This window comes from Pseudophryne corroboree, chromosome 1 (assembly GCF_028390025.1).
Source record: "Pseudophryne corroboree isolate aPseCor3 chromosome 1, aPseCor3.hap2, whole genome shotgun sequence".
Taxonomy (NCBI): Eukaryota; Metazoa; Chordata; class Amphibia; order Anura; family Myobatrachidae; genus Pseudophryne; species Pseudophryne corroboree.
This window is the reverse complement of record NC_086444.1, coordinates 1,178,686,060-1,178,701,206: the sequence shown is the minus strand read 5'-3', so window position 1 is coordinate 1,178,701,206 and position 15,147 is coordinate 1,178,686,060.

The following is a 15,147-nucleotide window of genomic DNA, read 5'->3' as shown; positions in this document are numbered from 1 at the left end:
ACCGCTGCATAAAAATAACTTTCCTGTTCCGCATGAGTGTGTCTGGTGATTCAGAGGAGCACGACATGTAACGTTCCGCATGGGAGTGTCTGGTGATTCAGAGGAGCACAACATGTGACGTTCCGCATGGGTGTCTGGTGATTCAGAGGAGCACGACATGTAACGTTCCGCATGGAAGTGTCTGGTGATTCAGAGGAGCACGACATGTAACGTTCCGCATGGAAGTGTCCGGTGATTCAGAGGAGCACGACATGTGACGTTCTATATGGGTGTGTCTGGTGATTCAGAGGAGCACGACATGTAACGTTCCGCATGAGCGTGTCTGTTGATTTAGAGGAGCACGACATGTAAAGTTCCGCATGGGAGTGTCCGGTGATTCAGAGGAGCACGACATGTGACGTTCTATATGGGTGTGTCTGGTGATTTAGAGGAGCACGACATGTGATGTTCCGCATGGGCGTCTGGTGATTCAGAAGAGCACGACATGTAAAGTTCCGCATGGGAGTGTCCGGTGATTCAGAGGAGCACGACATGTAACGTTCCGCATGAGCGTGTCTGTTGATTTAGAGGAGCACGACATGTGATGTTCCGCATGGGCGTCTGGTGATTCAGAAGAGCACGACATGTAAAGTTCCGCATGGGAGTGTCCGGTGATTCAGAGGAGCACGACATGTAACGTTCCGCATGAGCGTGTCTGTTGATTTAGAGGAGCACGACATGTGATGTTCCGCATGGGCGTCTGGTGATTCAGAAGAGCACGACATGTAAAGTTCCGCATGGGAGTGTCCGGTGATTCAGAGGAGCACGACATGTAACGTTCCGCATGAGCGTGTCTGTTGATTTAGTGGAGCACGACATGTGACGTTCCGCATGGGCATCTGGTGATTCAGAGGAGCACGACATGTGACGTTCCGCATGGGCATCTGGTGATTCAGAGGAGCACGACATGTGACGTTCCGCATGGGCATCTGGTGATTCAGAGGAGCACGACATGTAACGTTCCGCATGAGCGTGTCTGTTGATTTAGAGGAGCACGACATGTAAAGTTCCGCATGGGAGTGTCCGGTGATTCAGAGGAGCACGACATGTGACGTTCCGCATGAGCGTGTCTGTTGATTTAGAGGAGCACGACATGTGATGTTCCGCATGGGCGTCTGGTGATTCAGAAGAGCACGACATGTAAAGTTCCGCATGGGAGTGTCCGGTGATTCAGAGGAGCACGACATGTGATGTTCCGCATGGGCGTCTGGTGATTCAGAGGAGCACGACATGTAACGTTCCGCATGGGAGTCTGGTGATTCAGATGAGCACATGTGATGTTCCGCATGAGCGTGTCTGTTGATTTAGAGGAGCACGACATGTGACGTTCCGCATGGGCATCTGGTGATTCAGAGGAGCACGACATGTGACGTTCCGCATGGGCATCTGGTGATTCAGAGGAGCACGACATGTGACGTTCCGCATGGGCATCTGGTGATTCAGAGGAGCACGACGTGACGTTCCACATGAGCGCCTGGTGATTTAGAGGAGCACGACATGTAACGTTCCGCATTGGGAGTGTCCGGTGATTCAGAGGAGCATGACATGTGACGTTCCGCATGGGCGTCTGGTGATTCAGAGAGGCACGACATGTGACATTCCGCATGGGAGTGTCCGGTGATTCAGAGGAGAATGGCATGGGCGTGTCTGGTGATTCAGAGGAGAATGGCATGTGACGTGCCCGGTGATTCAGAGGAGCACGACATGTGACGTTCCGCATGGGCGTGGCTGTTGATTCAGAGGAGCACGACGTGACGTTCCACATGGGCGCCTGGTGATTCAGAGGAGCACGACATGTAACGTTCCGCATTGGGAGTGTCCGGTGATTCAGAGGAGCACGACATGTGACGTTCCGCATGGGCGTCTGGTGATTCAGCGAGGCATGACATGTGACGTTCCGCATGGGAGTGTCCGGTGATTCAGAGGAGAATGGCATGTGACGTTCCGTATGGGCGTGTCTAGTGATTCAGAGGAGAATGACATGTGACGTTCCGCGTGGGCGTGTCTGGTGATTCAGAGGAGAATGGCATGTGACGTTCCGTATGGGCGTGTCTGGTGATTCAGAGGAGAATGACATGTGACGTTCCGCGTGGGCGTGTCTGGTGATTCAGAGGAGAATGGCATGTGACGTTCCGCATGGGCATGTCTGGTGATTCAGAGCAGAATGGCATGTGACGTTCCGCATGGGCGTGTCTGGTGATTCAGAGGAGAATGGCATGTGACGTTCCGCATGGGCATGTCTGGTGATTCAGAGGAGAATGGCATGTGACGTTCCGCATGGGCATGTCTGGTGATTCAGAGCAGAATGGCATGTGACGTTCCGCATGGTATTGTCTGGTGATTCAGAGGAGAATGACATGTGACGTTCCGCATGGGAGTGTCTGGTGATTCAGAGCAGAATGGCATGTGACGTTCCGCATGGGCGTGCCCGGTGATTCAGAGGAGCATAAAGTAATTAACTGCAAGTGAAACGCGCAGCGTGGTCTGAAGGAGTTTCTATAACCCTCTTCCTGGATAGGAAAAATTCTGATTGATCAAAGGGTTCTTTTTATTCACCCTCATATAAGTGTAGAGTCTCATTGATAAATATCTTCAGTATTCATTACACTATTGTCACTTTTTATATAATAATTATGATAAATACAGTACTGTATATTTTAAATCTCCCTGAAAGTTGTACTTTGGATGCTTGTACTCATATTGTCGCTGACGATGAGTCGCACGCAGAGTCCTTAGCTGCCGGCAGCCATGGAAGCGTGACTTACTGTACTACCTTATGCCAATATCCATGAAACTAACATGGGTGTTCATGGGTGGGAACCAGTGTCACCCACTTATTTTACCCTCAGAATCAGCACTATTATCAGCTGCCAGCATCTGCCACAGCCTTAATACTGTATATGTGATCTATCACACTGTGTTTCTATAGTTAGCACAAAGCCATTGTTACACACTCTGTAGATTTCTCTCTGCTACTGAAAAACGATTGCTATAGAAAAGTGATTTCTCACCTTTAAACGGTGAGTCTGATAGTAATCAGCTGTTTCTGTGACATAAAGGTATGCTGTCAGCATGCATTGTTCCTTTCAGCACTATCTGAAATACTTGAAGGTATTGATGATGCTTTACTGGAAGAGAGAGTGGCTTTCCCCATTGGTTACTCACCTTACAGAATATTTTTTCCACTACGGGAAGAGAAAGCGTACTTCCCCATTGGTTACTCACATTACAGAGTATTGTATCCACTACGGGAAAAGAAAGCTGCTTTCCCCATTGGTTACTGACCTTACAGAGTATTTTATCCACTACGGGATGAGAAAGCGGCTTTCCCCATTGGTTACTGACCTTACAGAGAATTGTATCCACTACGGTAAGAGAAAGCGGCTTTCCCCATTGGTTACTGACCTTATAGAGTATTGTATCCACTACGGTAAGAGGAAGCGTCTTCCCCCATTGGTTACTCACCTTACAGAGTATTTTATCCACTACAGGATGAGAAAGAGGCTTTCCCCATTGGTTACTCACCTTACAGAGTATTTTATCCACTACGGGATGAGAAAGCGGCTTTCCCCATTGGTTATTCACCTTACAGAGTACTGTATCCACTACGGGAAGAGAAAGCGGCTTTCCTCAATGGTTACTGACCTTACAGAGTATTGTATCCACTACGGGAAGAGAAAGCGGCTTTCCCCATTGGTTACTCACCTTACAGAGTATTTTATCCACTACGGGATGAGAAAGCGGCTTTCCCCATTGGTTACTGACCTTACAGAGTATTGTATCCACTACGGTAAGAGAAAGCGGCTTTCCCCATTGGTTACTGACCTTACAGAGTATTGTATCCACTACGGTAAGAGGAAGCGTCTTCCCCATTGGTTACTCACCTTACAGAGTATTGTATCCACTACGGGAAGAGAAAGCGGCTTTCCCCAATGGTCACTGACCTTACAGAGTGTTGTATCCACTACGGGAAGAGAAAGCGGCTTTCCCCATTGGTTACTCACCTTACAGAGTATTTTATCCACTACAGGATGAGAAAGCGGCTTTCCCCAATGTTTACTGACCTTACAGAGTATTTTGGGGGTCATTCAGACCTGATCGCTCGCTAGGTTTTTTTTGCACTGCTGCGAGCAGATAGTCGCCGCCCATAGGGGAGTGTATTTTCGGTTTGCAAGTGTGCGATCGCATGTGCAGCCGGGTGGTACGAAAAAGTTTTGTGCAGTTTCTGAGTAACCCAGTACTTACTCAGCCGCTGCGATCACTTCAGCCTGTCTGGGACCGGAATTGACGTCAGACACCCGCCCTGTAACACTTGGACACGCCTGCATTTTTCCAAATACTCCCAGAAAACGGTCAGTTGAAACCCACAAACGCCCTCTTCTTGTCAATCTCCTTGCGATCGGCTGTGCGAATGAATTCTTCATACAATTCATCGCTGGGCAACGATCCGCTTTGTACTTGTACGACGCGACTGCGCATTGCGGTGCATACGCATGCGCAGTTCTGACCTGATCACAGCGCAGCGAAAAAACCTAGCGTGCGATCAGGTCTGCATGACCCCCTTTATCCACTATGGAAAGAGAAAGCGGCTTTGCCCATTGGTTACTCACCTTACAGAGTATTTCTGCTGCAGGGTACACTGGGATTCCACAGGAAATAACATCGGGGTATAGAGTTGGATCTTGATCCGAGGCACCAACAGGCTAAAAGCTTTGACTGTTCCCAGGATGCATAGAGCCGCCTCCTCTATATCCCCGCCTCCAGGCACTGGAGGTGTTTGTAAGTTGGTGCCTGCAGTGCAGGCAGCTAACAGGGAGGGCTGCGCTAGGCAGCTCTGAAAACAGCTTTTCTTTTTCTGGAGAAAGAAGACTTCAAGGGCTGCAGCACAGGCACTTAGAAGTGCTATATGTCATGCTGACATATCGTGCTGTGGCTCCCTCACCTCCTCCAGCGGCGCTGTATACTCCCGCGCCCTGGTTGCCGGGTACTTACAGCGGAGGTCTCCGGTTACGTCAGGCACACACTCGTCGCTGCCCTCCTGGATCGCGTGGCCGCATCTTCAGGAGGGGGTAAGAGGGTCCCGCAGGCGGGACCCGCTGAAATTGCGATCCGGCGCGGTCTCCAGGAGACGGACCGTGTGCACTGGCGTGTACATTGTTGCCGTACAGGGTCCCAACTAGACCACCAGGGCAAGGGGCACAGGTCGGATTTATTAAAATCCGTTTCAAATAGGCCCCGCAGTACCCGGTGGTGAAGTCCAGCAAGGGGATAAGGCTCTGACCTGTAGCCCCTCCCCCAGCCCCAGGCGCCATTTACTGCAAATGTTCCCGCCCTGGAGCTGCATATCTCTCCCTCACTCCCTGTCAGCGTTTGGGCGCCATTACACACATGCTGAGCTGATTCTGGGACTGCTGGGCACGGTCTCCTCTGTAAAGCCGCCTGCCTCATCAGTGCTGTGCATTTACAGGACACTTAAGTATTCTATATGTCAGTTAGACAGTGTTCGTTAAGAACAAGTGTATAACTTCAGGGTTATTTGGTACAAGTACCCTGTGATATACATCCAGTCTTTACTGTGCATTGTTATATCTACTGTATATATATATTTACATAGTTTTACTTAGTAGTCCAGTTACTTAGTATTGCTAGTCCAGTGCAGTTTTATGGTTTGTAATAATTTCTGCATTGTACATCTGACTGTGTGTGCCAATAGCTGCTGTGTGGTCTCTGTTCCGTGTATCCCACACATATTGCTATCCCTATATTCTGTACCCTGAAGGGGGCTAAGTGCATCAGGGTTCTCATATAATACAGTGTCTCACAGGATATACTACTTTGGTATTTTTCTCTGTGTGTTTCAGTCATCATAAACCTCTTAACTTCTCTGTTTGTGCTCTGCTTTGCAGTCACACTATACAGGGGATTTTTGTCAGGTATCTTGTCTGCTTTTATTGTACTATTACACCCTAAAGTTACGCTTACAAATAATGTCTGCTAAACAGGGTGGTAGATCCATGGCTGATCCTGCACCATGCAGTGCTGACGTCACGGATTGCTCAGAGAAAAACATAGCAGCTGAGGGTTCAGGTACCAGGGGTTCTATACCTCTCAGTCAGTCTGCAGCACCGGGGGCACACCATGACCCACCTTGGGTTGCCTTTTCTAATTTACTGACTACGCTGGTAACTAGACTTGTGCCCCCTGTGGGACCTCCTGTGCCATTACAGCCACATATTGTCTCTGCGATTAATCCGCCATGGGCAGGTAATCTGTCCTCTCAGTTACAGCAATTAAATCAGTCTTTGGCAAAACAAAAACCTAACCCTCGCCCGCCTAAGACCAAGGGGTCATCTAAGCGGTCCATTACTTCCTCACAATCCACACATTTTTCAGACACTTCATCTGATGAAGATGGCGCATATACTGACCCCTCAGACACTGATGCAGATGCTTCTGATGGGGAATCTATTATACAGGTGGATGTTCCTGACCTCTTGGAGGCTATCAGGCTGATTCTTCAAATTGATGATGAAGCAGAACCTCCAGATACCTCTAAGAAACCTGATAAGTTCAAGCGTCAGAAGGTTACTAAATTAGTTTTACCCCATTCTGAATATTTGGTTGACATACGTCAGGAATCCTGGGAGTATCCAGGAAAGAAATTCTCTCTGTCTAAGAAGATACTAGCTCGCTATCTACTCGCTGCAGAGTTAAGTAAAAATTGGGAAACACAGCCACCGGTGGACTCACAGGTCGCGCGTCTGGTTGTGTCTTCTGCTCTGCCTGTCACTACCGTCACCTCTCTGAAGTAACCGACGGATAAGCGTGTGGAGGGTTTCTTGAAGTCTATTTACACTCTTGCAGGAGCTATGCATAGGCCCACTATTGCGGCTTCTTGGGCTGCAAAAGCTATTGAAACCTGGGTTCAGGAAGTTGCAGCGGAACTACCGTCTGATTTTCCTGATATGCTAGACAGTGTATTTCATATATTATTACAGCCTCTCATTATATTCAGGAGGCTGTATCTAATGCTGGTGTCCTGGCGGGTCAAAGCATCTACTACGTCCCTGGACATACAGGATGCTTACCTGCATATTCCTATTGCCATGTTGCATCAGCAATACCTGCGGTTTGCTATTGGCAACCTACATTTTCAATTCCAGGCCTTACCTTTTGGTCTGACCAAGGCACCGAGAATCTTCACCAAGGTCATGGTGGTCATGACGGCTATGCTCCGCCGTCAGGGTATCAGGATTCTGCCATATCTGGACGACTTGTTGATCCTGGCGAACTCTCCAGAGGTTCTCCTCTGTCATCTGGAACCGACGGTCCAATTCCTGCAAGCCCACGGGTGGCTCATCAACTAGAAGAAATCCCTTTCTGGTCCCTGCTCAGAGCATGGTGCACCTGGGGATATTATTGTCTCTAGAGAAAGTCCTGAAACTTCAGGAAAAGATAAGATGCTTCCTATCTCGCACACGTGTGTAATACACTCAGCGATGCAAGTTTTAGGCCTCATGGTTTCGGCTTTCGACATGGTGGAGTATGCTCAATTTCATTCCCTCCCTCTGCAGAGGCTAATCCTTACCAAATGGGACGGCCTGCCACACCGGATCAGGACTCACATGATCTCCTTGACTCCAGAGGTTTGCCTGTCACTGACCTGGTGGCTACAGGACCAGCAATTGAGCAGGGGTCGTCCATTCTGGATCTCCAACTGGGTCCTTCTAATGACGGATGCCAGTCTGTGGGGTTGGGGCATGGTGTTCGAGCAACACTCTCTTCAGGGTCAATGGACCAGGGAGGAATCTCTCCTCCCGATAAACATTCTGGAGTTGTGGGCAGTGTTCAATGCATTGACACTGGCCCTGTCTCTGGTACAGAACAAGCAGTAGTAAATACCTCTGTTTCCATGTGAAAAGCAGAAGTGTTGGAGCAACCTTTGACCCTTACCAACTTCAAACCTATAATCTTTTTTTCCTTATTTGTTCTTTTTTTGAATCTAGATCAACTCAGAGATGCTTTCTTTCATTGTACATGTTGACTAACAATCTAGTATTAACAGATTACCAGATACCAGGTTATATTATCATTATAGGCAATGGTTATTGGTGGATAATTCCTAATTTAAATTGCCATACTGAATGCCTATATGACGTATGCCGGAAATCTCTTTTCCTGTTATGTTGAAATTTAATTTCTGATATTTTCATCGTGGGTGTCACTGTCACCGCATAATAATTGTTTAAATTGGAGACCTAATACTCCTATACATTTATCTTTTCTTATTGTCAATAGTAGAATCTTTTTTCAGATTCTAAAATACTAATAGAAGAAGGTTTAAAATTCTTTACAAACCTTCTTATCAAGCATTATATGTGTGTTTGTTTGTTTGTTTGTGTATTTAATTTTTATATACATTCAAATTAAAAGTTAAGTTTTATTTTTAAGCGTGCCCCAACACAGAGTCTCTCTTTTTTCTCTCCTTAATAATGATGGAAGTGTCAAAGATTCTTCTATGGGCGGAACGCCATCTGCCAGCCATATCGGCAGTGTTCATTCCGGGGGTCCTCAACTGGGAAGCGGACTTCCTCAGTCGTCAGGACATACACGCTGGAGAGTGGAGCCTTCATCCAGAAGTATTTCAACTCCTAGTGGACAAGTGGGCCTACCAGATGTAGACCTGATGGTATCTCGACACAATCACAAGGTTTCGGTCTTCAGAGAAAGGACAAGGGATCCTCAAGCAGCGTTCATAGACGCCCAGGCAATTCCATGGAACTTTCGGCTGCCATACGTGTTCCCTCCGGTGTCACTCCTGCCCAGGGTAGTGAGGAAGTTCATGCAAGAAGGAGGAATACTACTTCTCATACCTCCAGCGTGGCCCAGATGGCATTGGTTCTCAGTCCTGCAGGGTCTCTCGATAGAGCGTTCTCTTCTACTTCTGCAATGCCCAGACCTCCTCGTTCAGGGCCCTTGTGTCTACCAGGATCTGGCCTGACTGGCTTTGATGGCGTGGCTCTTGAAGCTTCAGGTCTGAGGGCCAAGGGATTCTCTGAGGCGGTCATTCAAACTATGTTTAAAGCCCGTAAACCGGCTTCGGCTTGGATTTAAAATAGGGTCTGGAATTCTTACTTCACCTGGTGTGCGGCTAAGAATTATGATGCGTATAAGTTCAGTACTGCCAAACTTTTGGCTTTTCTGCAACATGGTCTGCACTTAGGCCTTCGTCTGGCCTCCCTCAAGGTTCATATTTCGGCCTTGTCGGTGTGATTTTAGAGAGAAATAGCGACTCTGCCTGACGTTGATACTTTCACTCAGGGTGTTTTATGGATTCAACCTCCCTATGTTTCTCCTGTGGCTCCTTGGGATTTGTCGGTTGTCCTGGATGGCCTACAAGAGTCTCCATTCGAACCTCTTGAGTCTGTGGACCTTAAGTGGCTTACTCTTAAGGTCTTGTTTTTGCTGACTATTGCCTCTGCTAGACGGGTTTCAGACTTGGGTGTCCTGTCGGTCACCCTTTCTGATTTTTCACCGTGACCGGGCGGTTCTTAGAACTCGCCCTGGTTATCTGCCTAAGGTGGTGTCAGCTTTCCACCTTAACCAAGAGATTGTGGTTTCGGCCTTTACCTCTCCTGGTTTATCCTCCAAAGAGCGGTCTTTGGATGTGGTACGGGCTCTCCGTATTTATATGAAGACAACAGCTTCACTTAGGAGATCTGATTCTCTTTGTTCTTTTTGGGTTTCATAAACGTGGCTGGCCTGCTAATAAGCAGATCCTGGCCAGATGGATTAGAATGGTGATTGCACATGCTTATGTACAGGCTGGCCTTCCAGCTCCTGCTACCATCAAAGCCCATTCTACTAGGTCTGTTGGACCTTCTTGGGTGGCCCGCTGTGGTGCGACCCTTGAACAATTGTGCAAGGCGGCTACGTGGTCCTCAGTGAACACGTTCATAAGGTTCTATGCCTTCGATAATTCTGCCTCCTTTGGACGCCGGGTTCTTGCGCCGGCTACAGTCCGTCCCCTCCCATGAGGAACTGCTTTAGGACATCCCTGATGTTATTCCCTGTGGAATCCCAGTGTACTCCGCTGCAGAAAAGAAGATTTATGGTAAGACTTACCATGGTTAAATCTCTTTCTGCGAGGTACACTGGATTCCACAGGGCACCCACCCTGATGCACTTAGCTTCTTTGGGTTTGTATGGCATTAGCCGCTGGTACCTTCTCCTGTCGTGAAAATGTAGTTGTATGTGGCTATTAACTGTTGACGTCTCTCTTACCTGCTACTGCATTGGACTGGTTAACAAAACTGAGATCCAGTGCCTGGAGGCGGGGATATAGAGGAGGCGGCGCTATGCATCCTGGAAACAGTCAAAGCTTTTAACCTGTTGGTGCCTCGGATCAAGATCCAACTCTACACCCCGATGTTATTCCCTGTGGAATCTAGTGTACCTCGCAGAGATTTAACCATGGTAAGTCTTACCATAAATCTCCTTTTTATTCACTACTGGATGAGAAAGCGTCTTTCCCCATTGCTTACTGACCTTACAGAGTATTGAATCCACTACGGGAAGAGAAAGCGGCTTTCCCCATTGGTTACTCACCTTACAGAGTGTTGTATCCACTACGGGAAGAGAAAGCGGTTTTCCACATTGGTTACTCACCTTACAGAGTATTGTATCCACTACGAGAAGAGAAAGCGGCTTTCCTCATTGGTTACTCACCTTACAGAGTATTGTATCCACTACGAGAAGAGAAAGCGGCTTTCCCCGTTGGTTACTCACCTTACAGAGTGTCCACTACGGCATAGGTAAACGCGGTCCTCAGAGCACCCCAATGGTCCTGGTTTTAAATGTATCCATGCTTGGTCACAGGTGACTTAATGACCTTAGTCAATTTGATTTACCCATCTGTGCTGAGCCATGGAGATACCTAAAACCTGGACTGTTGGAGGGCCATGAGGACTGCGTTTAGGACCCTCTGCACTACAGGAAGAGAAAGCAGATTTCCCCATTGGTTACTCACCTTACAGAGTATTCACTACAATCACGACTTGTTTGGAATTAGAAGTGTACAATGCAGTATTTTTTATGTTTCTGAGTCTGTGAAGCAGGACATACCTCCCAACTCTCCTGTCTGCAGAGGGCAATCTGCCAGAGCTGGGACAGATAGAGGACTGTGCTGCCCACCTCTACCTATTGTTAGTACATTTTATGTATAAGGTGCCACAAGTGGTCCGCAGCGCCGCACATCTGGCAACAGTAAGACAGTACAGGGTACACAGAACATTACAGTACAGTAAGCAAAACATAAACAGAGCACAGGAAACAATTATCACCATAGTTCCAGCATACAGGTGAGAGAGGGAGTAATCAGCGAAGGGTGTTACCGGTCTCCAGTTGCGACAGCACGACTAGCAGGAGTAGAGCCACTTTAAGAGACTAACGGCTACTGTGGGGTGAGCATGTGGATGGGTACCTGAGGGCAGGAAGTAGGTGAGGTAGAGATGGCTGAGGTTGGGCGGTGGGGTGAGCGACCTGGTGACAAGGGTATCTGGTAGAAGGGTACGTTTTGATGAACTGGTGGGGTTACAGTTCACATTTGAAGCTATGCAGGGTCGGGGAGAGTCTGATAGAGAGAGGGAGCTTGTACCAGTGAATGGGGACCACACAGGCAAAATCTTGGATTCAAGCGTGAGACGCAGTAACCAGGGTAGAGGAGAGGCGGCGGTCATTGGCTGACCAGAGAGGGTGGGTGTGAGTATGTAAGGAGATGACGCTGGAGATATAGGAAGCAGTGGTGTTAGAGAGGGCTGTGTATGCGAGGGTGAGAAGGATTCTATAGGGGAATGGGAGCCAGTGCAGGGCTTGGTGGAGAAGAGCGGTGAATATGCAGCGATGGGAGAGGAAGATATGTCTAGCTGCAGACTGGAGGGGAGCAAGATGGGAACGTGGGAGGTCAGAGACGAGAACGTAACCTGTTCCTGCAGCCCTGATTATCTGCTGGTGCCTTCCGCTCTGTTGCTGCTTGCCTGGGTCCTGGAACCTTGCTGTTCTGTTCGTACAATCAATAGGCATTTTATACCTGGTGAAGACTCGAGACCTCCCATCCCCATCTTTAAATAGATAACACTCAGATATCGTACACAGCTCACCAAGTAGCCTGTCATCGCATTTCAACCCTCCCATTTAATATAGCCCCAGGAATATATCAAGAGCCCCTAAGAACCCCACATTACATGAAGAGCACCAGCCACATTATCCCCACATGACATTAAGAACCTCCCACATTAAATGAATTGCCCCACAAGTCCCCACATTACATTAGCAGCCACTGCATTACATTTCTGCCCCCACATTACAGTACATTAACACCATAATGCTGCTACCACTAACACCACATTATTTTCTGTAGGGTCATTATCGGTAACCAGGCAGTTTTGGGAACACACAGGTGAGGATATGGGCACAGCATTTGACCATCTTAGAGGTAGATGGGGGAGGGGGGGGGAATTCCATCTTACAGAATAAAAAATGTTGTGCATTAAAGTTGGTCAATAATGAGAAGTAGGGACACATTCCCAGATGCAAATCTGTAAAATCTGTGACTTTCTGTGGAAAATGGGGACAGCCAGGGGACTTACTCTATAGAGAGTCCCGTTTGTCAGTGTTAGTAGTCACTTTTCATTTTCCAAGTGACTCCCAGTGATTTTTGTATTGCAACGAGGGAAAGCCGTGTCGCTGGGACACACAAAATCCACTGGTGACGATGCAGAGCTGTGTACAAACACACGGCCTTTGTGTGGCCAAATGACAGCGAGTGACCCCTCGGGGCTGTGTATGGCCTGAGGGTGCTGATTGTTTGTCTGTTGTGTGGAGATCAGGATAAAAGGTGCAGCGCCCTCCTGTCACTTGTCAGCCTTTCATCCTCTGTCAGCGCTTCCTGCAGGTTAAACAGGAGGATAATTTGTTGCTAAATGTTATCCTGCGGACATTTAATACCCAGCGCAGGTGTGAGGAGAGTATGGCCAGCGCACATACCTGGGCTACCAGGGCAAACTGCAGGCAGCTAGTAACAGAAGAGTCACCGGTGTGACTGGAACATGTTTTACAGCCAGAACACACCTGACTGGGGGAATAATTATTATGCCGTTGTTCTATAGACACAATAATATTATGTACAGTATATGTACTACATCACTTATATATATTTCTTTAAAAAAAAAATTTATATACACACACACACACACACACACACACACACACACACACACACACACACACACACACACACACACACACACACACACACACACACACACTATATATATATATATAACGACTTTTTGAAATACAAGAAAGCAAAACACCCTGTGGTGAATATGTATCAACACTTGGGGGTAAATTTACTAAGATGGGAGTTCTGTTTAAGATGGGATGTTGCCCATAGCAACCAATTAGATTCTACTTCTCATTTATTTAACATCTTCTAGAAGATAATACCTGGAATCTGATTGGTTGCTATGGGCAACATCATATCTTAAATAGAACTCCCATCTTAGTAAATTTACCCCTTGGAGAGAGAAAAAGTGGAGAGATAAAATACCATCCAATCAGCTCCTATCATTTTTCAAACACAGCCTGTACCATGACAGTTAGGACCTGATTGGCTGCCAATTTGGGACCCATTTATCGAGTGTAAGCTATTTAAAACTCCCTGCATATGATAAACGGTGCTACAGCCAATCAGCTCCTAACTGTCATTTTTTCAAACACTAGAGGAGCTGATTGGCTGGATCAATATTTATCATACGCAACAAGTTTTAAATAGCTAACAATGGACCCCCTTATCTCTCTCAACTTGTTCTCTTTCCAAGCTTTGATACACATGCCCCCGTATCCCTAAAACAATCAGGTTTTGTTGTCAATTTATCACAACACCAGAATAAAATAATTGGCACACTGGATGCTAAAAAGATTCTCGAGCAAGAGAAATACTCAGGAAGCTCGCTGTAGAACTACAAGTCCCAGTAAGGTCCTCCGGAGTTGTAGTTGCATTGCGGCTTGAGGGCCACCAGTGGTAAGAGACTGGCCAAGGCCCAGCAACACTGTTCTGGGAATAACTGGTGCCCCAGGCCAATGCTGACGTTGCCCGTCCGAGTGCTTCCTGCAAATTGTCTCTCCAGATGGAGCAGCCCCCGCAGCCGGCTTCCTGCCATTCCTCCTTGTTTTCCCTCCCGACTCCCATCCCCAGGTGTGCTCGGACTGCCAGTGCGGGTAATTGTTTGTTTGTTTAGCACTGTTGGACCATGTTCGTTACATAGCTTGTTAGAAGACCCTTTGGGATGACACCTGTTTGGCAGCTGAGCAGGCCCTGGGCAGGAGCTGTAGCAGGGAGTAATTGGTGTCAAACCATAAGACAGGGATGCTAAGTAATATGATCTCCGAGCGACTGCTCTCTGCGCTCTGCGGCCGCTGCAGATGACTTTCTACAGGTGAGGACTTACAAGTGATAATCCCTTTCTTCTTTCTCCTGAGGTTTATAATGTGTTAGAGGATCTGGTGACTGAGACGGCAAACAGAGCAGCCCAGGTACTGGAGGAGGTGAAAACAAGGAGCGCGTTAACCCTTCTGTGTAAGGAAAGGCTTAAGGAAACAGCCGCTCTCCGGTGGTGGTGGTGGAACTACATGTACCATCGTGCCCTGTCAGCTAACGACTTGTAAAACCCAGACTAGCTACGGATTCAGCACCGCCATGGTTGGGGTGTGTTTATTTGATAGGGGTATAGAAATTAGATTGTAAGCTCCACTGGGGCAGCGTCTGATGAGGCTGAATAAAGTTATTGGATTGTACGGCGCCGAAGAATACGTGGCCGATATGAGTAAAAGGATAGTGCTAACAATTATACGTACCTCAGTAACAAAGGGGAGACTCATCAATTCATTAGTAGAGGGATCCATAGACCATCATATAACCTTGTTCCCAGAATACTCCCACATCCCCCAATTACCTTCTCATTTTATTATTATTACCAGTTATTTATATAGCGCACACATATTCCGCAGCGCTTTACAGAGAATATTTGGCCATTCACATCAGTCCCT